Source organism: Culex pipiens, chromosome 1 (assembly GCF_016801865.2).
Source record: "Culex pipiens pallens isolate TS chromosome 1, TS_CPP_V2, whole genome shotgun sequence".
NCBI lineage: Eukaryota > Metazoa > Arthropoda > Insecta > Diptera > Culicidae > Culex > Culex pipiens.
The window spans coordinates 87,355,417-87,379,171 of NC_068937.1; the positions used below are offsets into that span (position 1 = coordinate 87,355,417).

The 23,755-nt window shown below is 40.2% G+C and overlaps 1 pseudogene; it reads left to right on the forward strand.

Annotated features, from left to right (window-relative positions):
- The first annotated feature begins 5,295 nt into the window (after positions 1–5,295).
- LOC120426901 (uncharacterized) lies at positions 5,296–10,162 on the forward strand (annotated as a pseudogene).
- Positions 10,163–23,755: the final 13,593 nt, after the last annotated feature.

Genomic DNA, 23,755 nt, shown 5'->3' on the forward strand with positions numbered 1-23,755 from the left:
GGAATTTATGGTTAGGATATTGTCTCCTCCGTGTTGGAGCCTGACAGACCTCTGCGAAGGTAGTTTGAAAAATGTTTCGCCTGAGCTGGAACCCTTTGAGAAAGTAGTCAGATTGCAATCTATACATCTATGCATTACAAGAATAATTGAATAAAATATGTTTTTTGTTGTTATTCGGTAAGCACAGTACATTTTGAAGGTATTTATAAATAAAATGACCTTAAACATTGTTTTGATCATGATTAAATGTAACATTGAATAATCTAATCTACGGTAATATCAAAAGTGCTTGAATCCATACCTTTGGCTACAATAAATACAATTTGAAGAGAAAATTTATTTGACATATAATAGAAATCGAACATAGCGGAACGGCATTTATTTCAGTTTATATATTTTATTTTTATTGTAACAATTTACCACATGATTTTGTTTTATTCATTAGAATAATATTTTCTGAACTATGTTTTGTTTCAAGATAAACAAAAATATTATTAAGTAGACACAACAGCGAAAAAAAAAACTATTCGGTAAAAACTATCGTTTGTTTGGTTAAAAGATCGCGTAAGTGAATATTAATAGAAAGTTCAAAATGTGTTATATAAATGTTGAAAAATGTTGATACTACCATGCATTTACAGAACAAAATCGTTAAATCGGTAAAAATGTTTTTTCAGAAAGCTTTTGTGGCAAAAATAAACAACATTTGATTTTATTTTTTTATAAAAAAAATGTATTTTGTGCAGCAAAGCACATTTTGAGCATTAATTGAATTATTTATATTATTTTTGCAATTTGCTTCATTTATTGAGATTGCTTTTCAAGAAATCATCTTAAACTGAAATATGGACTATCTTTTATTTTATAAAAGTGTACCGGTACTGATGAAAACAAATTCTTCAAAAATATTACTGATTTTGCATTTTAGTAATTTTTGCCATGATATTAACAGTTTCAAAATTAGTTAAAATGCGGTAATTTTTGATACAATGTTAAGCGGTGTAGGCACATCGGAAGGAACCGGTCAAGAAAAAAATTCAAATGGGCAGCAGTTGAAGCGAAAGCAAGCCAGATAGGGTGAAGAAATGCCCCAAGAAAACGCTCCCTCTCCTTTGGTCTGCTGTTCGTAAAGCTGTTTCTTGACCCCTTTCCTTCCGATTTCCATACTAGCCTTTATTTAAAAAAAAAATGTTGTTTGTTTTAGCTGTACAGCTTGGTTGGGAATAAATTACAGAAAAGTACAGATAAAAATATTGAAAATGAGGAAGGAATAAGCTTGCTTGTAGATCCATTTTGGGTGTTTTTGGGTATTAATTACAAACATATACTTTTCGTCACGTCTGCATTTAATATTAAAATCAGTTTATGTTTACCTTCAAGTCCCGTCTGGTGGATCAATCGGACGTGGTAGAGATCCTTTACGCCCAGCAAAACTTATCATTGTTGCCAAGCTCAAAACATACGTTGCCAGATCGCTTTAGCAAGCTTAGACCAGTCTCCCTATTTAGGGTCTCTAGGACGTGGCACTGGGCTTGGGCTCATAATCCATTGATCGGTTTGAACTCCATGGCGGGCGCACATAAATTCAAAGTGTAAATTTGAGTAAAAACAATATCTGTGCCTGTCATAGTTTTTGTTTCAGATTTTTTTTAATAAGTTAAATAAATTACCACATTGTATATATTTTTAGAAATGTTTATTCTTTGTTTTTTTTTTTATGGTACACATAAATTTAAAACTTTAAAAACGCCAGGATTATGCTTCATTTGTTAATTAAGTCAGCAACATGTTAGATTTTTGAATTTAGAACACATTGTTTTATATTTCATATTCACAAAATGATAATAAATAAAAATAATGTGATTCCATTTAATTCGAAATGTTTAAAATAATAAAAATTGCTTTTGAATTTGAATTATTTTTTTTAAATCGTGTTGTGTTGTTTCAGCAATGTTTGTAAAATTTGCTTTTTAATTTTAAATTACATGAAATTTAAAGAAAATCAGGTTAACAATCACTAATCCCGTGTTGCATAAAAAATTGATAAACCTGCGTTTATTTGAGAAATATTTGTGGTTTTTTTTTTCTCCTCGTTTTTCTTTTTCTTATATTTTCAGGTATTTTAAATTTTCAACCTCATCAGCGCATTTTCTACAACTCCTGCGATCGGATGTCAGTCTCTTGGACAACATAGATGAAACATTTCGAAGACTGCGCTTTCGTATTTAGATCAGCATGAAAACAAAGTCGAGCAACCCGACGAAAATCTTTTAGGAAATTTAAAAATAAAACATTGATTGATTTAGCATTCATGCAATTTTTCTGTTAGGAATTATGATTGATATTCGTCATCTTGAGAGTAGAAAAGAGGGAGAATGTAGGGATTATGGGTTGCAGGATTGAATATGTAATAAATTATTAAATGAGTATTTATTATAAGATTGATATAATTTATAAATAAGAGTTAAGAGCGCAACAAAAAGTGCGCACCTTCATGAATATTGCCTTGTTAGCTGATTGTGGATTGCGTGCGAGAGCGCGCTAGCTAGCTGCGAGAGAGAACAACGAGCGAGAAAACAACGAGATGCGCGCGGCCGGCGAAAGAGAGAATGAAGATTGTCAAATCAGTTTTGTGGTTAATTTCTGTGGAATAAGACGTGTTGTTTGTTAATTGCAAAATATCTGTGTTTTTATTATAAAAGAAAGTCCCCGATCACGACACTTGTCACTCCCTGAAAATTGATTTAAGTGCGACAATTGGCCAAAGGGATTGCAGGTCAGGATGCGTTTGACGCACGTACAAGTAAGACTACCGTAAACATTTGTAATTATAACTCGGGACTCCAGCAACCAATTTCAATCGAACTTCGGGGCAACGCACTGAATGGTCAACCAAACAAAACGTGTTATTCATTGTTTACATTGCGTGCTCTCGTTTTTGCCTTCCTCACCTCACTGAGGCAAGGCTATAAAATCACTCGAAAAATGAACTTCTTAAATACGACTCCTAGATATACCTTCACGTATACCTATCGACTCAGAATCAAATTCTGAACAAATGTCTGTGGAGATGTGTGTAGACATGATTTTTTCCACACGATTATCTCAGAACTGGCTGAACCGATTTTGGCCGGATCCGCCTTATTCTGTTCGTTTTGGGGTCCCCTAAGACCCTATTAAATTTTATTCTGTTTAATGAAGTACTTTTAAAGTTATGCCATGAAAAAGTTTTTTTGTAGCTACAAAAAAGGGTGATTTTTGCATAACCTCAAAGGCCGGGCCTTTTTGCTTACGCGCGAGAGTCGCAGCATGCGTAGGGATTTTGGTCTAAGCGGGGGATTGGCAGCCACACCCCCTTGCATGCATATCGCCCGGTTGCCACATTGCTTAAGCAGTGTCTGCGTCTCTTCTGGAAAAAATCTGTATAAATTATGCTGCTGAATACATCATTTTGTCTCGACAAATATTTACACGAACTTTTTACTGAAATATATAACTCATGAGACTTTTCTCCTTTATTTTGGAGAGTTGGTAAAAAAAAGAATTGAAAATTGCTGTTCAAGTAAAATCAATAATTATAAAAAAATGAAAAAAATAAATAAAAAAAAACTCTTTAATTAATTTGTAAATACAACCTAAATACAACATGAATGCGAGGAAGGCACCAACCACCTTAAGGTGGATTAAGTAACGTTTTGTTTATTCAAGGTCAACTTTTGGTTTGAGTTCATCCAAGAAAGCAACTTAAACGCACACATGAGCACAACATTGAATCGTACACGAGAATTCACCCCTAATTCATCCAAAAATCGTTGCGCCCCTGGTGGCGGATATCGTTATAAGCCGTCATCCAGCCCTCTGGCACCACTGTAAACGTCTGGAACGTTTGACAGTCACCAAAACCTCGAAGAGCCTACGCATTAGTATGCGTGAAGAGCCCACCATAAACAATGCATTGGATAGAGAATGTGCATTAGTATGTGTGAAGAGCCCACCATCAACAAAGCTTTAGATGAAGTAGTATTGGTGTATTCTGATTGTTTACATCAAAATAGGGAAATGGCGAACGCGAAAGAGGTTAACCAAAAATAATATTTTGGTGTATTTTTTTTATAAAATTCGGTTGAAGTAGTCCTGTTTATCTAGGGCAGATTCCCAGACATATTACGTGTGTATATGAGGCCGGAGTCAAAGAAGCTCTTGAATCTGTAACCAGTTTATCTTGGTCACAATCATCTTTACACTTTACCATTACACAACTTGAGTAGAAAAAAAATTGTAAATAGAGTTAGTCAAAATTGTCAGTAAATGTCTGTGTATTTATTGAACGAGTTTCTCCGTGTTTACATGTTCGAAACTTTGTTGAATAAATACTCAATAGCCGAATGGTTGGTGTCTTTTGGTGTTATTCATTTATTTATTCCTATTAGTTCAACTTATTTATTGCTGGCAATTATTAAAATACCTATATTCTTTTTCCTATTAAATTTGTTACCCAACCCTATACACTGAGTCGACATTCATTTAAACCAAGACACCAACCTAAACATTGTGATCGCTGTGATGTTCGAGCTTCTACTGTTGTCATCAGTCATCGCCAGTCTGTCATCGCCAGCTGTCAGTGTCATCAAGGGGAACCGGACGTTGAGCTCGAACACGCGGGATTGGCGTTTGGCAAAAAGCTATAAAAGCCGTGAACGCCCTCGTATAGGGCCCTAATTTTCACCAGCTATTTGAGTCCGGAGGAGTGAAGAACCGGTAGCCGCCCAATTCATCCGTCACCAAATGAAAAGGGCGTAGTTTCGCAGATTTTCTTAAATCTAAAAAGTTAAAACTTAAAGCTAGTGCCGTTAAAAACAGTGAAACGTTACACGAATAAAATCTAGCTTAAAAACAATTAGTACGGGTTCTGTGAAGTCCACCACGTTAAGCCTAGGTGACCTGTGTTGAAGACACACCACGGTGAAGTAGATCCTGGCTGAGCTTTATACTTCCGGAACCGTAACGTACGCCCGACCCGAGTGAGAGTGGTGGACAGTGCATGCGGAAGAAAAGTGGTCTGAACAGGGCGCGTGAAGTGTTGCGACACGAATCGCATGAGTGTAACGTCCGTCAAATCTGGAACCCTGTTCGAACTGGTGTGTCCTCGCTCGGGTCTAGACCACGAAGATAGTGCGCGCGTGTACCACTCCCCGGACTGCGGAACGAACCGCCATCCGTAACCATATGGCAAGCTACCAAAAACTGTAAGATTTCCCTTGCCAAGTGTGGGAAAGTGGCCCTGCGGGGTGAAGCATGAACGTGTCCGGTGGCAGCACCGAGGAAGCCATCGGTGTGACACTGGCGATGACCCGAAGGAGATCACCAGGCGAGCAGTAACATCCCAGTGAAAGGTCCACTCGAGCTACTCGAGCCAACTTAGTTCTATTTTTCAAGTGTAGGTGTCGCATGTACTTTTTTGAGCTGTCAAACTCGGACTTAGCAAAAATTTCATTGTTTTTGTTTGCTCCTTCGCAACCGCGTGTTCATAGGGAAGATTTTTTTTCGTGATCAACCTGGTAAGTTTTTGAATCTGCGTCCGACGGACAATTTTGTTTTGATCTTTCCTTTTGCAGCAATAGTCGTAGTCGGCGATCAGCACTTTGTCCTAGGGCGGTCCTGGAACGCCGGTAAAACCGTGAAAAGTTGGCGTCAATTTACGGCCAACGTCTTGTCAAACAACGGCCTCCGCGTTGGAGGATATGTTCGGCAAATCGAATAGGATCTGAATAGCATATTTTCCAGCACGCCGAATCTCACCAGGACCGTCGGTCAGCTGGTTCAACACAGTCGATCTCGAGGCATCATCACTGTAAAGACTGAACCTTCCCCCTCCGAACCATTTGCAGCTGTCCTCGAGTCCGAGCGTCCCGTCCGCGACTAGCAGCTGCAGCAGTGACAAGTCGTCCCCGATACGATCGACTTCGTCCAGTACGACGACCAGAGGAAGCGCTATCAGTCACAACGATCACCAGCTCTGCCGGAAGCGTTGGAGGAGTAAACAATCCGTATGCCCAACCGGGCTGTGCCATCAAGGACGACGAAGATTTGCTGGATTCGTTCAAGCAGCCCGAGGACCGTTAGCGGCAGGAGATTGAAAAGGACAAGAAGCTCTTGAGCAAGATGAAGTCGGAAAAGAAAGGGAGCCGTCGACGTAATGGGCGAAGAAACAGCCAGGATGCGACGTGCAACAGCACCTGGAACCTGCGCCAGCTGCGGCTGCAGTACAAAAATCCACACTGGGGCACCACAGCTGCTGAATCCATGCTACTGTCTGAGTGATTAGTCCGACAGGGATGAGGGCAATTCGGTGCGGATGATGATGGCGAAGAAGGTCAACTGGGGCGGAGCGACGACGACGAATGCGGGTGGGAAAGTGACCTCGGTCAATCCAGGGTTGGCGGCTGAGTCGAGCGAAAACAGCAACACAAGCTTAATTCCGCACTCGTTCTCCGTAGAGGAGATCTGAGAGATCCGCACCAACCTTAAGTCGTCCAATCTACCTCAACGATTTCCGGCAGCAAAAGGCAGCAGCAGGAAAACGCTGATCGCGGTCGCGCCAGGGCGACAAAAGTTCCTCCAGCGTGAGCAGAGACCAGGAGGTGACGGCCACTTGCAACGAGACGCCCAAGCCGGCCGCTGGAGCTTAAAAAGATGGTGCTGTTGATTACGCCGATGGTACCGGTACAGCTGCCGGAGGTTCGGAGTGACGAGGACGACGGGGATCCGAGTCCACCGGCCACAGGGTTTCAGCGGCCAATTTGCTAACGAGGAAGCATGCGACAGCTTATTTTGGCAACCGCAAAGTACCGTGCGAACTAGATCCGGCTCCGATCGGCAAGAACGCATCCGCCTGGATAGAGGAAATGTTCCAGGCCATGATCCGGGGTGATGACCGAAAGTGGCAAACAGTTTGTAGCGTACCTGTCCACGAAGGAACGCATGGGAAGTGACGTCACGACCTGGTCGAAGAAACGCTTTCTGAGGACGACAAGGAGTACGAATACTACAGCCTTCAACAATCTTATTTAAGGACACATGACTAACTATTCCTAACTACTACCAATTCTATCCCTTTCACAGAAGACAAATTCTCCGCCGACCAGACGCCTGCTCCATCCTAGTGGAACTCGCACATCACCGACTCCCTGCCCACCGCCAAGAACAGCTTCAAGACCACGCACGGTCTCGTCCAGACGCATCCTTCCTTTGGAAAGACCGGCCCATCGGCCGGCCCTCCCACTAACCGTGGGACCACGAGCAAGCAGCAGTCCCCAGTTGGCCAGCGGGATCCCATCGATCGCCAACCCGAACTCCCGGTCACCGTTCCGTCAGCCGTACTTTAGCACCAGTGATACCCCGAACTACACCGCAATCCCAGCTTGTGCGCCCGGACGAGTGTGCCCGAGCTTGCCGCGAAGGAAAACCACCAAGGATCGGCTACTATCAATTTACCGTCGAGGACTACACCGTGCTGGACGCGTAAGTTCATCGAACTTCCAAAAACCCACTTTTTCAAGACTAACTTCTTCTCTTCTCTAGTGCAGGCAGGCAGAGGAGGTCGGTCGGAGCGATCAAAGCGATTTGATTCCAAGCTGGTGGACACGTACTACGATGATGTTGGTGGAATGGCAAAGATTTTGCGCGAGTTTTTGCTGCACGTGAACTGCCGTTCTACGCATAATTGTCCCATGTTCAAAAAAGTGCAACTGAGAAAAACGCGATTGAAATTTTTCATCCGTTTTTTGTGTTTCTACGCATAATTGTCCCGTGGGTCCCTATTCACCCCATAAGTCCCTAATCATGCCAGTTAGCAGTTTATCACTCTTATTTCAAATCCTCTTGCTAAACAATAGGTAAAGAAGACACAATACGTCGTAAAACTGATAACTTCGTGAAAGAAAATACTTGTTGGGACAATTATGCGTAGAAGTTCAACGATGGGACAAACAGACTTGGTGTTGTTTTCAATGAGTTTCCGAACAAAGTACTAGATTTTATGTGTTTTTTGAAAAGTAAACGTCAAACTAAACCAAAAAATTACAAAAAGTCAGAATCGACCAAAAATGACATGGGACAATTATGCGTAGAACGGCAGTGAAGCACCCGGAGTGCCGCCTCCGCGTGGATTTGTGCTCGGGGAAGACGTTGCTTGCGCACGCTATCGCTGGTCAGCTTAAGATTGGACTGGCCACAAAGTTGGTCGCGGAGGTTTCCAGCGAGTTGTAGCCTGGCATCCGGGAGGTGTTCAAGCAGGCAGCGATCCTCTCGCCGTGCCTACTTTTCATCGACGAGAACAACGCCATCTCGGCGAACCGCGTCACCGCGCAGTAGGACATTGAACTAAGAGTCGTTGCCCAGCTGCTAAGTAGCTTGCACGGCGTAAATCGAAAGCGGTGACGGGGTGCTCGTTATCGGTGCCACCAACTGGCCGGATGCGCTTGAACCGTGCCTGCGTCGCGTCGGTCGCTTTGACTAGGAAATCTCGCTCGGAATTCAGAAGTGCGAAGCGCGCTCAGATTCTGAAAATCATCTGCAAAAACCTCAAATTCGAGCAGACCATGGACTACGACGCCAACGCCAATCTAGCCCCCGGTTACGTCGCAGCAGTCACAACCGCCATCAAGCGAATGCTCACCGAACGCGAACGCCAACAGCTACTGGTCGAGCGTCGCAAGACGGATCAGGATCGACTCAAGCAACTTGCCAAGAAGGTCGTCGTCGATGACAAAGTCATGAAGCGAACGAATATGCCAACACCCCCTAAACAGTAGATTACCTCTCGCCAACCGCCGCCCGCGAGGAATACTCCCCGCCCGGGTTCCAGTTGAAGCTCGCCTCGGACAAGAGCCAGGTGTCGCAGTTTAGGGACCTGTGCAAGATCTGTGTGGTTCAGCGCAAACAACAGCAACAGCAAACGATCGATGAGCTGTCGCACCACCACAACAGTATGACGTTCAACGGGAGCATGATGTCGGCGTCTATGGTTGGGGGATACGCGACGAGCGTCTCCGGGATGCCTAAGTCAGCGGCGGAATCGGTGAGCCAGCATCAGTCCACAGTTGGTCAGCGGATTTCCATCAATCGCAAACCCGAACCCTCGGTCACCGTTCCGTCATCTGGACTTCAGCACCAGTGTCACCGCCGAACTCCGCAGCAATCCCAGCCTGCCCGCCCGGACGAGAGTGCCTGAGCTTGCCGTCGAGTACTACACCGTGCTGAGAGCGTAAGTTCATCGAACTTCCAAAAACCCACTTTTTCAAGATTAACCTAACCACCTTTTTCTTTTCTCTAATGCAGGCAGGCAAAGGGGGCCACAATTTGGTCGCGGGGGTTTCCAGCAAGTCGGAACAACGCATCCAGGACATCCAGGAGGTGTTCAATCAGGCAACGGTCCTCTCGCCGTGCCTACTCTTCTTCGACGATATCAACGCCATCTCAGCGAACCGCGTCACCGCGCAGAAGGACATGGAACGACGAATCGTTGCGCAGCTGCTATGCAGCTTGGACGGCCTTTGCGAATCGAAGAAAAGAAGGTGACAAGGTGCTCGTCATCGGTGCTACCAACCGGCGGGATGCGCTCGACCCGGCCCTGTGTCGCTCCGGTCGCTTTAAACAGGAAATCTGGCTTGAAACTCCAGAGCGCGAAGCGCGCGCTTAGATTCTAAAAATCACCAAACTCGAGGAGACCATCGACTACGACGAACTCGCCGGTTACGTCGGAGCAGCTCTGCTGGCGCTGGTCACCCGCACGACCGCGAACGCTAACAGCTGCTGGTCGAGGCCTTATCTGGAAATCCTGCATCGCAAAGCGGAACAGGAATGACTCAAGCAACTTGTTAAGAAGGTCGTCGTCGATGACGAAGTCATGGAGGGGAGGAATCAGCCAAGAGTATGCTCAACGGATGATGACGTGGTTACGCTGGATGATGACGTTGAGGAGGTCGTGAACCTGACAAAGTGGAAGAAAAATCTTCCAAAGCAGAGAAGACAATCGCGGAAGAGAAGAAGGCAATCTGGCGTTAAATTAATTATAATTAATAACATATTTTGTTAAATGAAATGTAAATTTAAATACGATTCAAATAAAAATAATAATACATTCTAATAAGTTGGTGCCAACAATGAAAAGGGCCGATTGGCTTAGTAAAGTCAATCCGCCGTTTTCATTTGATGCTCCAGTTTACCTAGGTAAATCCGGCATAAAAATTATAAATTAGTTTCACGATAATCCGCTAGGAGGCGCTTCGTATAGTTCAGAATACCAAATGCAGATGGCACTGTTGTTTGACGTTTCCTTGGCTCGATTGGCTCGAGTTTTTTGTGTCAAATCGAGTCGATTCCCGCTCGATCCTCGAGCCAAACTCGAGCCTAAATCGAGTCGAGTCGAGTCGAGACTCGAGTCGAGTTTGGCTCGAGGATCGAGCCGATTTGGCTCGATTTTTCTCACTGGGATCAGTAGCAGCAACGGCCGCAACGTGACCCTTAGCGTCTACCATGCTGAGGTTTTCTTAAATAAAATGCGCAAGTACTAGTAAATCCCCCTTTTCTTTCCCTTCCTGGATCAGTTTTCCCCTTGTTACCCATGATTACTCCCCAATAAACAAAAATGTATGGTCTAAATCTATTTCAAGTTGTGTCGTCTTTTCTTTAAATGTTGTTCAAAGAGATCTTGTTCCAGCTAATTTCCCCTGATAAAGTGACGTTTCCGGTAAGTGTAAAGTGAAAGATTTGTAGTTTGTGTAGAAATCTCCGGAAGACACGTGCCGCCCTATGGAGCAATCCCCCTAAGGGACTCCATGTGCTCATCTCATATTTAACCCCAGAATAGTTAATTACTATCAAATCGGATGGCTGGATGAGCAGCCGGAGAAGCAGGAGTAGTTTTAACCAATTAAAAGCAAAAATCCGATTCGATCCGATTCTGGGACCGAGGATCCAAAATTTCCACTCGGAAGTAACATTATTTAAAGAGTCCTGGACACGCAGCAAGTGTAACGTGTGAAAAAGAACATAATTTAAAAAGCGTCTCTGCACTTTGTTTATTTTTCAAAATCTGACAGCAGACACCGTGGTTTTCTTCTTTGTTTTCTTGATGTTCGTTATCGAATATTTTGGTTTCATAAACATGGCGGCAGTGACAGAGGGCTGCCGTCATCTCAAACGGGGAGCATTCAGCGATTATGTGAAAAGGGGCATCCAAAAATTACGTTACCCAAATAATTATTTGATAAATTTAACATAATTGTTTTTTAAATTGTTTAAATTTCAAAATGTCAGAATGTCAAAATGTCAGAATGTCAGAATGTTAGAATGTCAGAATGTCAGAATGTCAAAATGTCAAAATGTCAGAATGTCAGAATGTCGAAATGTCAAAATGTCAAAATGTCAAAATGTCAAAATGTCAAAATGTCAAAATGTCAAAATGTCAAAATGTCAAAATGTCAAAATGTCAAAATGTCAAAATGTCAAAATGTCAAAATGTCAAAATGTCAAAATGTCAAAATGTCAAAATGTCAAAATGTCAAAATGTCAAAATGTCAAAATGTCAAAATGTCAAAATGTCAAAATGTCAAAATGTCAAAATGTCAAAATGTCAAAATGTCAAAATGTCAAAATGTCAAAATGTCAAAATGTCAAAATGTCAAAATGTCAAAATGTCAAAATGTCAAAATGTCAAAATGTCAAAATGTCAAAATTTCAAAATGTCAAAATGTCAAAATGTCAAAATGTCAAAATGTCAAAATGTCAAAATGTCAAAATGTCAAAATGTCAAAATGTCAAAATGTCAAAATGTCAAAATGTCAAAATGTCAAAATGTCAAAATTTCAAAATTTCAAAATGTCAAATTGTCAAATTGTCAAATTGTCAAATTAACAAATTTTATAATTTTTTAATTTTATTCTTTAATTTGTTTTCCTTTTTTCTGTTCATTGAGTTTTTGAATATTTTTTTTATTAAATTTTTGAAATAAATTTTTTATTTAATTTTTAATTAATTTTTTTTTTAATTTGTTATTTAATTTTTTATTTTATTAGTTTCATAATTTTTTTTTATTTTTTTTTAATTTTTTTTTAAATAAATTTTTTATTAATTTTTTTATTAAATTTTTATAAATTTTTTTATTAAATTTTTTATTAAATTTTCTATTAAATTTTTTATTAAATTAAAAAAAAAATATTAAATTTAAAAAAAAAAAATAATTTTTTTATTAAATTTTTTATTACATGTTTTATTAAAATTTTATTAAATTTTTTATTAAATTTTTTATTAAATTTTTTTATTAAATTTTTTATTAAATTTTTTATTAAATTTTTTATTAATTTTTTTTAAATTTTTTTATTAAATTTTTTATTGAATTTTCTATTAAATTTTTTATTAAATTTTTTATTCAATTTTTTATTTTAATGTTTTATAACATTTTTAATTAAATGTTTTATTAATTTTTTTATTTTAATTTTTTATGAAATTTTTTATTGAATTTTCCAATAAATTTTAATTAATTTTTTTAATTAAATTTGTTATAAAAATTTTCATTACATTTTTTTACTGTCTGTTTTTTATGTTTCATTCATTTTCTCATTTTATTTGTTATGTCATTAGAATTTTCTTTGAAACATTTAAACATTTAAACAGTTAAACATTTAAACAGTTAAACATTTAAACATTTTCAGTTCAAACCTTTTTTAAATATTTCATGAACACACAAGGGTTAATGTCGTTGACAGCTGAGGGTTAAGAATTTGCCTAAGAACCGAACTGTCAAATTTTTTCCATCTCGTGGAAATTGTTCGAGTCGTTGTGTGTAAAAGCAACGAAACGAATAATTCGGTTTCAAAATTAATTTGCGCTTTTTGCCCGAACCTGAACCCACAAAAGGTATCCAGTTACGACGGGGCTGCTTGTCAACGATAATATTTTCGGTAATTTTTTTCATAAAAGCGCATTTTCCTAATGCTAAAGTGAATTGTTTTTGCGGTTCTTCCAGCACATCAGGAGCTGCGAGACGGTTCTCAGGTTGACACCGATGTCATGCTGATGACCGCTTCCGACAGATGAAGGATTTAATCATTCCGGCAGATAGTTAAGGTAAGTTTTAGAACCAACAAACAGAAATAAAATACTGACATCCAGTTTTTTTCCAGTTTTATTCCAGTTCCAGAATCATTTCCAAGCCGGAACGGGACCGGTCTCATAAAACATGGCAAATCTTGCCAAAGACACCATCCGACGGAACCTGCCAGAGTCGCTGCATGCCAGCCGCACGGTTAAAAAAATGTTGTAGTTTTCCACATCATAGGGGAAATCTACCCATTTTAATCCTAGTAAGCGGTCGTGTTTCAATGATGCTGGATAATCTAGAGTCTCCCTTGAATTTTACTAAAACCAAGTACACCAACGAGTAGAGCAAGTTTTTGTGAACATTTCTGTTTATTTTCACTTTCACTAAAAGTTATTCTATTTCTTTACCAAGCATTTAACAAAAAAAAATTCCCAAGGGTATTCTAATCGAGGCGAATGCATTGGGCCACGCCCATTTTTCTAATATCGGCTTAGTTCTTTTTTCTTCCAACACTCTGTCGAGTGTTGCCATTTGCGCTGACAGTTCAAACGAACACTCACGAAAAGTGGCATTTATAGGGAAAGTTTCCTGGCATCGCTGGCTGTGCTGCTGGTGGTGTTGACGGCCAGCCTTTGTTCTTTTTTGCCTTCGTCTCTCGCTCGGTTTTCTTCAGCCTTCGGTTGGAATGCAAAGTGAAAATTGAAACGTCAAACGACTTGACGCGTTTGTTTTTTTGATGGCGCTTGCTAATTTATTACATTTTTCGGGATTATTCTTCAAGTGAGTGCCTTACTAATGATCAAAAGAACATGTTGCCGGTAGTTGGAAGCAATTTCATATCTTAAGCGCCGTGAAAAAGTAAGCGAAAGTGAAAAGGTAATTTTGGCGATATTCATTAAGCGTTTGAGAGATTCTCGTGTGTGTCACTGTGTGTGCCACCAAAATGATGAGAAATGGTCTCGCAAAATACAAATTATGATCAAAAGTGCATTAAATGTGATCTTTTTGGCCAGTAAGTGGCATACATTTGCGTGCTTACTCGAGGCGGTGCTGTTGCTGGTAAGTTTATAGCCCAAATAGTATTTTTGGAGCTTTAATCGAGCATCAAACTCTCCATATGACGAAGATAGGTGTTTGATTGGAAAGGGTAGATTTCCCCTAAATGAAATAAACTTTTTCCTTGCTTTTTATTTGAAAAAGTGTGTGTGTGTGCATCAGTAAATTGCCTTCCGAGATGACAGTTATATACAGGCTGGAGCCACGCGCGACGAAAGCGCTGCCCAAGCGGTGGGATTTGGAACCAAAATTCATTTTTGCATGTACACCAATACTATCAAAAAATATGGTGAATGTGAGTGCACAATACATAGAGAGAAACGTCAAAACCGAGGCGAATGAATTTGACCGATTTTGACGGAGATCTCTGATAAGAATTTGACGGAGAATTCTCTGATAGAGACGCTCTATCAGAGAATTTCTGATAAATTTACCGAGAATTTCGGCGAATTTGACCGAAGTCTAGGTTGCGTGTAGAGCACTTTTTGTGAATTGTGAACCTCGGTAAAAAACAGGGCTGCGGAGTCGGGTCATATTTCAAACGACTCCGACTCCGACTCCGACTCCGGCTTTCTGAAATTAGCCGACTCCGACTCCGACTCCGGCTCCGGCTTTCAGCTCCAACCGACTCCGACTCCAACTCCGGCCTACCAACTCTAGCCGACTCCAACTCCGACTCCGACTCCAGCTTTCAACAAATAGTTGGCTCCGACTCCGACTCCGACTCCACATATTGCTAAGTGGTTTAATAGTTTTTTAACTCTTATTTTGATTTAAAAAATATCAATAGGATTGTTTAAAGACACTCTAAGAGTCATGTTTTTCACAAGGAAAATAAGTTCGAATCACAAAACGGATAAAAGTTTCTACACTCAAAAAATCTTTCACCACAGGGTTGCATGAAAACTCCGGTGGCAGATAATTTTCAATCCAGAACAACGTTTTACTTGAATCATGCAACTGTCGCATTGCATTCATGTCAACCCTACCTGATTTGCACGCAACAACTAAAGTTGCGTGAAATTCATGCCTGAAAAATTGGAGGCGTGGCATGCAGTCATCTGTGTTTTGGTTCGCATGAAATTCTTGTCATGTCCACATGGAAACTGCTTTGGAAAAAAGTCACTAGCCTTTTAATGCAACATTGAAGTGAAAAATGATGGTGATGAACAAAGCTTTTTAAGGTTGCGTGAAATTCCTGTCTGAAAATTTTGAGATGGGCCTGCAAGTCTGAGGACGGTCAGTTAGCTGCTGATTCTCATCAACGTAACATTTTTTTTTTCTGTTTGTGCCGGAACATACCAGCGCTGTTTTTCGAAGGAAGATTTATGAATGCAATAGTAAGTATTTTCCCCATTATTTCGTCGTATTTTGTATAACTTTTTCATTTGCTTTTATTTTGGCCAGGAAAACCGAAGTTCCAGTGCAACAACGTCGGTGCAAATCACCGCAACATGGCCAAGCGGAAGCCGGAGGGGAGCAAGGTTCACTCGGTCCAGGACAAGAGAGTCAAACAAGCCGGGAAGAAGGTAGGCACTGGTCGCGTCCGGCAGAAGGAGAATCGCTAAACTGACCAGAGAGACTGATCCGCGTTCCGCAAACGAGATCCAGGCGTGTGAGTGTGAGATTGTTCGTAGAAAATGCCTCCTGACCCGGCAAATAGCAGACAATTTGAGTATGTTGTGAATTTAGTGTGAAGTGAAAATGAAACGTTATGTAAGAGTGATACAAAAAATTGAGGAATAAAAAAAAATTAAAAGACAACCCTTTTTTTTTCCATAAAATGACGAGAAAAAGAATAAGTACAAGTAATAAATCACAAGACCCTCGAAGCAACAACGCATGAAAATCCAGCTACTACATTCTGCTGCGCTTGAATATCACGTTAATTTCCAATAAATAGCACAGGACAATGTAGTTAAAGCTTCATGAAAGTCCGGTGAAATCCATCAGTGACCCATGCAAACTTGCTTTCTATGTATGTGTCAGCTGGTTTTTGGTATGCATGAATTTCATGTAACAACCGCATGGGAATAGGTTTGGAAAAAAACCACATACCTTTTCATGCAGCACTGTGGTGAACAGTTTTTTGAGTGTAGGTTACATTTTTATACGTTATTGAAACAAAAATCAAAAATTATTTCAATTTTTATATTTTTTTATTTTTTTGACCCCCCTCCCCCCCCCCCTCCTCGGCTTTGGTCAGAGCGGAGGGACATAAAATTCAAAAAATATTTGCAATGGCCTAAATATAAATATTAAATTGCAATTTTTTTAATAAATCATTAAAAAGAACATGGCCTCAATGATCGATTTAACAGATAAATTCAATTTGCCCACTTTTAGGATGACAGTTATATTATCCCGGTTCGTATCCCGCGGCGGGCGCTCTAAAATTCTTTGTGTAAATATGGGTATTCGGCGCCGTCGCTCCGTGCCATACTTCCATACACTTAGGAGCCCAGGGTGGCGAAGTCCTTGTAGATAAAAGAAAGACATTAGTGGTTGGTAAAAGCAATGATGGCCGACAGCTATAAAGTCAACTTCATCGTTACTTCGTCAGTGACTTTTAAAGTCACCTTGTTTTTTAAATAACAATTTTAAACGATACTATTTTTAAGAGCACCATTGCATTTCTTTGTGGTAAGGACGCTTGGTTTTTTTTAAATGTTCTATATATTTAAAAGGAGGCGCGCGATATTTCTGCGCCTGGATAAAAACCAAAAATCCACAGGTAAATATTTTCTAAGTCATGGATATTTCAAATGGACCCTTAAGCTACCTTTGCAAGAAGAAATTTTTTAGGTACATTTATTTTCAATGATAATCACCTTCCGTCATATTGGTGTGAGACATACAGTATGAGAAAATTCTTACCGGTTTAATAATATTTAGATTTCGATTTTTTTTAAATATCAAGAATTAATAATATCAGAAAAAATATAAAAATCCTATATTTTTTTCCATAAATTTTTTATTAGGATTTTTTGGTTCAACGATAATTTGCAACGATATCAAAATAGTTTGTCTAAGGATCAACATTCTTAGATTTTAGTTGAGAAATAGTAAACATAAAGATAATCAATATTTTTAACATATTCAATGATTAGTTCAAAATAAGTTGCAACATTTTTGATGATACTTTTTGTCAGTTTTAATTATTTTAAATGCAACACTTTGATTTATATGTACTTAGTTATAAACAAAATGCGCATGTTGAGTTCCAAGTAATATATTATTATAATTGTTGATTATTTGTTGGAAGAGTTATATTATCACTGACATTTTTTTTCGATTTCCAAATACAGTGATTATTAGATTCTGTGTTCTGAGTTGCTTTGGAGAATTTGAACGGTTCGCGTCGCGGTAAACAAGCCGGATTTTCGTTGCCGTTTCCGTCTTTGTTTCCCCCCCGATTGTGTGTGTATTTCGACCCGGGTGATTTCGGGATGTTTTGACAGTTGCTTTGGAGAATTTGAACGGTTCGCGTCGCGGTAAACAAGCCGGATTTTCGTTGCCGTTTCCGTCTTTGTTTCCCCCCCGATTGTATGTGTATTTCGACCCGGGTGATTTCGGGATGTTTGACAGTTGCTTTGGAGAATTTGAACGGTTCGCGTCGCGGTAAACAAGCCGGATTTTCGTTGCCGTTTCCGTCTTTGTTTCCCCCCCGATTGTGTGTGTATTTCGACCCGGGTGATTTCGGGATGTTTTGACAGTTGCTTTGGAGAATTTGAACGGTTCGCGTCGCGGTAAACAAGCCGGAATTTCGTTGCCGTTTCCGTCTTTGTTTCCCCCCCGATTGTGTGTGTATTTCGACCCGGGTGATTTCGGGATGTTTTGACAGTTGCTTTGGAGAATTTGAACGGTTCGCGTCGCGGTAAACAAGCCGGATTTTCGTTGCCGTTTCCGTCTTTGTTTCCCCCCCCGATTGTGTGTGTATTTCGACCCGGGTGATTTCGGGATGTTTTGACAGTTGCTTTGGAGAATTTGAACGGTTCGCGTCGCGGTAAACAAGCCGGATTTTCGTTGCCGTTTCCGTCTTTTTTTCCCCCCCGATTGTGTGTGTATTTCGACCCGGGTGATTTCGGGATGTTTGACAGTTGCTTTGGAGAATTTGAACGGTTCGCGTCGCGGTAAACAAGCCGGATTTTCGTTGCCGTTTCCGTCTTTGTTTCCCCCCCGATTGTGTGTGTATTTCGACCCGGGTGATTTCGGGATGTTTGACAGTTGCTTTGGAGAATTTGAACGGTTCGCGTCGCGGTAAACAAGCCGGAATTTCGTTGCCGTTTCCGTCTTTGTTTCCCCCCCGATTGTGTGTGTATTTCGACCCGGGTGATTTCGGGATGTTTTGACAGTTGCTTTGGAGAATTTGAACGGTTCGCGTCGCGGTAAACAAGCCGGATTTTCGTTGCCGTTTCCGTCTTTTTTTCCCCCCCGATTGTGTGTGTATTTCGACCCGGGTGATTTCGGGATGTTTGACAGTTGCTTTGAAGAATTTGAACGGTTCGCGTCGCGGTAAACAAGCCGGATTTTCGTTGCCGTTTCCGTCTTTGTTTCCCCCCCGATTGTGTGTGTATTTCGACCCGGGTGATTTCGGGATGTTTGACAGTTGCTTTGGAGAATTTGAACGGTTCGCGTCGCGGTCAGCAAGCCGGATTTTCGTTGCCGTTTCCGTCTTTTTTCCCCCCGATTGTGTGTGTTTTTCGGTCCGAGCGGTTTCGCGTTTTCGCATTTTATTTGGTTTTATCTTTCCACAGCCGGCTGTCTAAGATTGAATCATTTATGCTAAACTCAACACCAAATAACCGGGAATAATCTCATCCGCATCCTTCGACTGTTTGCCTTGAGAATGCATAATACATCACATCATTAAACAAAATTTATTGATTATTGGGTCGCATCATCATCCTTTATGATGAATCCTGGCCATTACCCTTTCCCACTAACAAAATCCCAAGTAGAAGTAGTTTTCCGGCACACGTGGGGGTGTGGATATCGTATAGAACCCACCCTTTGTAGCAACCTGTGCTAACTAACATTCCCGTCCCAATCCCCCCGAGATCTACAAACTGACATGGCGGGCGCCGTTGGTGGCCAATGACTGTAACCTATTTGCTTCAGATCTAGTTTTAATGATCTTGATGTTTTATCTTTTCAACGCATTCATACATGCTGTTGATAAGGGAAACACCATTAGATCGTTTAAGCGTATGGTCAGTTGTATTGATAGGATATTACGGTCCTGTTCAGCAACGGAGAAGGACAACCATGGGTGGTCTCTCATGCTCATGCTCATGCTCAAATACAGTGATTATTATTTTTAATCTTTTCATGTATCTCATAACTTTTTCCCTGAAAATGATTTACTTAAAACTTCCAAGACATTCGACATTTTTTTAGAAAGAACTGGATTACATTTGGTGAAATTTGAATTGAAAAGGTACATAAATATCGGCAAAAGGAAGCAGTCAAGAATGAATTAAATATTTTTGACTACAAAACCAATATTGTTCATTATTCTTTAGTTATGATACTACATACTTGGGTAAGAGGGGATTATCATCTAGTGATCATAGTGAAATAACACAATTAGAGCTTCCCAATCACAATAAATACACAGCAAAAAATCCGATGGTAAAATCGCATGCAAAAGCATGCACATCACCTTCGTCAAAATAAACACTTAATATTACACACTGCATGTACAATTTCTGCAAACACAAAAAAAAGTTGCAACCGACGGGATTCAAACCCAGCACCCACAGTAAGGACTGGCGCCTTAGCCCACTCGGCCAACAGACCGATGGAAAGCTGTAAGGATAAACGCATATATGAGCTTGACATTTCGGTCAAGTAGGTTTCCCATACTGATGGGCTACATATTTCAGGGTGTAAAATCACATAAAATTGCATAAAATAATGCAATATTTATTTTACACCCAGGCCTTTTACACGCAGCTGGATTACTACTTTTTTAGCTGTGTAGATTCAAAAACATAATGGCATCTGATAAATTTCTAAAAAGATGAAAAAAATGGCAATGCAGTGCTTGCGACTCAAAAAACAATTAAAAATATTAAAAGTGTTGTATATTAGGCTGAAATACAAAAACTGAACAATAAAAAAATGTTTTGTTGAATTTAACATAACTCCGACTCCGACTCCGACTCCGGGTTATCAGAAATCTTTGGCTCCGACTCCGACTCCGACTCCAGCTCATAAAATTTAGCCGACTCCGACTCCGACTCCGACTCCAGCTCATAAAATTTAGCCGACTCCGGCTCCGACTCCGACTCCAGCTGTTCGAGTTTTGACGACTCCGACTCCGACTCCAGGTCCCCAAAAAAACCCGACTCCACCGACTCCGGCTCCGACTCCGACTCCGACTCCACAGCCCTGGTAAAAAATCACATTATCAACCAGAAAACTCAAAAACGCACCGATCGTAAGGATTCAGAAGATTAAAAGATTTTTTTCTAAAGGTCACGTGGCTACGTAAGATTCTGTCAAACTTTTTGTATTTGAAGTCAAGTTATTTTTAGTAGAACCAGGGGAACATTCTGGCCATTTTTATTTTGCTGAGTAATGACTACAGCATACGGAGAGGATGATTCTATCAACTAGTTCAGCGTTGCAGTTCATTCCATTTAATTTAAAAATAAACGGTAATGACTCGATGAGACACAAATATCAGGATCGATTCGAACTTTTCAACACTTTTTGTGATTTCATTTAGAAAAAATCGAAACAACGCGATTTTCTCCCGCTGGGGAACAGTGGAAGGGGCTGTCACCATGACAAACCTAATTATAGGCTTTCCGTTCCACCTCGGATCCTTGAGGTTCGAGCAACAAGCAGCAATAACCATAGCGACAAGCCATATCCTAAAAAGTACACGCTCAAGTGGATGCCGCAGATGTGAGTGTGTCATTGAGAAAATTGCGAAAAAAGGATACACCAAAAGCAGGCAAGGATCGGAAACCGAAGCTCAATTTTGTGAAAATCGATGTGCGGTCCCCAAACATGGCCTTACTTTTTGGCTTTTGTCTTTCAAACACGCAAATGATTGCTGGAGAAAATTGCTCGTTATGTTGGGGCTGGTAATTTTTCCTGTTGAGTTTATATGATTGTTCCTAGTAAGATGTGTTTAGCAAGAAAGAATGAAAATATTGAGAGATAACATTACTGTTTACGCTTCATAATTTTTTCATGGGATTTTATGGTAATGGCTGTATGTTTTGCTACACAAAGGGCTCATAAAGACTTAATCTCTGTGTGAATTACCAACATCAGCCGTGATGACTGTTTGCAAAATCGTTGCTCAGCGATTTTGAAACACGTCACATGTTGAATTCTGCTCGAGTAAAGTAACTTTCTAGTGTGTATTTTTTTCTTATACCCAGAACATAAATTAGACACATGAAATTTCACACTGCATCCAATTTTCCATTCTCTACCAATTCCTTCCTGTAACAGAAGAACGAATGAAGAACGGAAATGATCACATGTTTCCTCAAAGAGTAGGGGAATAGCATCTAATTCCAGCGTGCCTCTAATGTTGGTAGGTCAGAACTTTGACATTCAATTAAAGCTAATTAAAAGCGTTTTCAACTGAAATCGAGTGATAAATAGCTCAATAAGAAGTGAGCAAGCAAGTTTCTATCAAAAGTTTTGAAAAATTAGTTGTTTAAATAGTGAAAAACAGCAAATTGGATGAAGTTAGGAGCGAGGGCTTAACCTGCCAAACATACGAGAATTTCCCCTACCTTGAGAATAATCGATTATTCGTCTCGCACAGAAGCGTTTTTCACACATTAGCAGATAACAAGCCAGGAAAAAGAGATCCACTTCGTGCGGCAACCACCACCATCGTTCAAACTTGATCAGCTTTAATTTCGAAACCCTTTTCAAACATCCCTCCCTTCCCAAACCGAGCTCCAAAGGCAATGTTTAACGTTTCAACAGGAAGAGACGTTGTTAAGCTGCTAACCGACGACACCGTCGACGGGACTACACTTGGTTGCACAAAAAGGCCATAATGAAAAATAACTTAAAATTGTAAAACGTGGATGCTATCTTTAGTAGTGATATTTGTAACTTTAAAAAAAATCCACAATAAAAATAGTATTAAACTTAGAAATTTGTCTACAAACTTTAACTCTAACTTTCTTAAGCTGCAGGGTGTGCAACTCAGACATTCTCGTTCTGACAAAGGGAAAACCGTTTTTCCACAAGTTTTCCTTCCTCAATTCACATAGATGATGATGGCGAGACAACGCCTTCTCGGCGCGCAAGATGTCCCCGACAATGTTACGCTAAATTGAAAATGAGATTACCGGAAAGAAAGTTTCTCTCATCCCAAAAGGAGAGCGCAGAAAAATCAGGAGAACATCGCTACGGAAACACGCAAGGAGGCAATAAATAAAGATTGGCACAAGAATGGGGTTAGGCACGACGACCTTTCCGGGGAGTGACCATACACAGTAAAAAATAATGTAAATTTGGTAGCTGTAATTTTGAAAGGTTGAATATTACCTCTTTTATGATGTAATTTTACCTCAATTTAGACTGAAAAAGTGACATTACAACAGAAAAGTGGTAAAATTACACATTTCCAGAGGTAAAATTACACCTTTTTTCTGACATAAAAGATGTACCCCTTCCCAGATGTAATATTACCATGATTTTTTTTTCTGTGTAGGGAAGAGGAATTTTAGGTCTACTATCCCAAACATCGGCATCGTTATCAAATTGTACGAATAAATAGAGCTCACAAAAACAGCCGAAAGGTTTGTTCCTAGAAAGAAACACTTTCGATTGAGGAACGGGTTGTTGGAATGGTCATGGACAGTTTCGTAGGCGTATTTGTTTTTGTTTGTGCTTTACAGAAGAATGTTTCCCTGGAATGAAGGATACGGTAATAGACCTCCGTTTCTCAAATGGATAAGGGTAAAAATGTCAGTCTACACGTTAGCATAAATTAAATTTACTATACTAATGGTTACAGAAAAGGCATAACATCATATAATATTAAATTTGTAAGCTAGATTGAATTAATTTTAATAATATTTTTAACTATCTATTAATTTACTTAAGATTTATTCCATTTCAGACTATCAGAAGTTAAAAGATGGTGATCTTAGCGGGTTGCAGACTGGATTTCTTCATGTATATGTGATGATTGTCCAGCCCAGGTTGCTTAGAAAATGATTAAAGGGAATTAAAACCAATTCTACCCGAACAAGACAGGCAGCACCATGAAAGCCATCCATTGCCGGCCGCTCCCATCTCCACCATTCACCGGGAGAGGAAAAAGGATTCGGAGCACGGGAAATGTTGATGCTTGACTTACTTAGAAAAAGGTAGCGAAACCGCAGGCTCTTTTTCCCAACCCTATTGTGGAACTCGATCAAATTGACCGTTTGACCAAATTTAATTGAATTTAAACAACAGGGCTGCGTAAGTGTCGCGTGGAGTTGGTAGTTGTGGAAGGTAAAGGTCTGGGAGTCGCCCTAAGCAAGCGATACGACCAGTGGCATAAATCAGGTTAACGGATAAACTATTATTCACAAGGCAAGCAATCGGATGCTGCTGTTG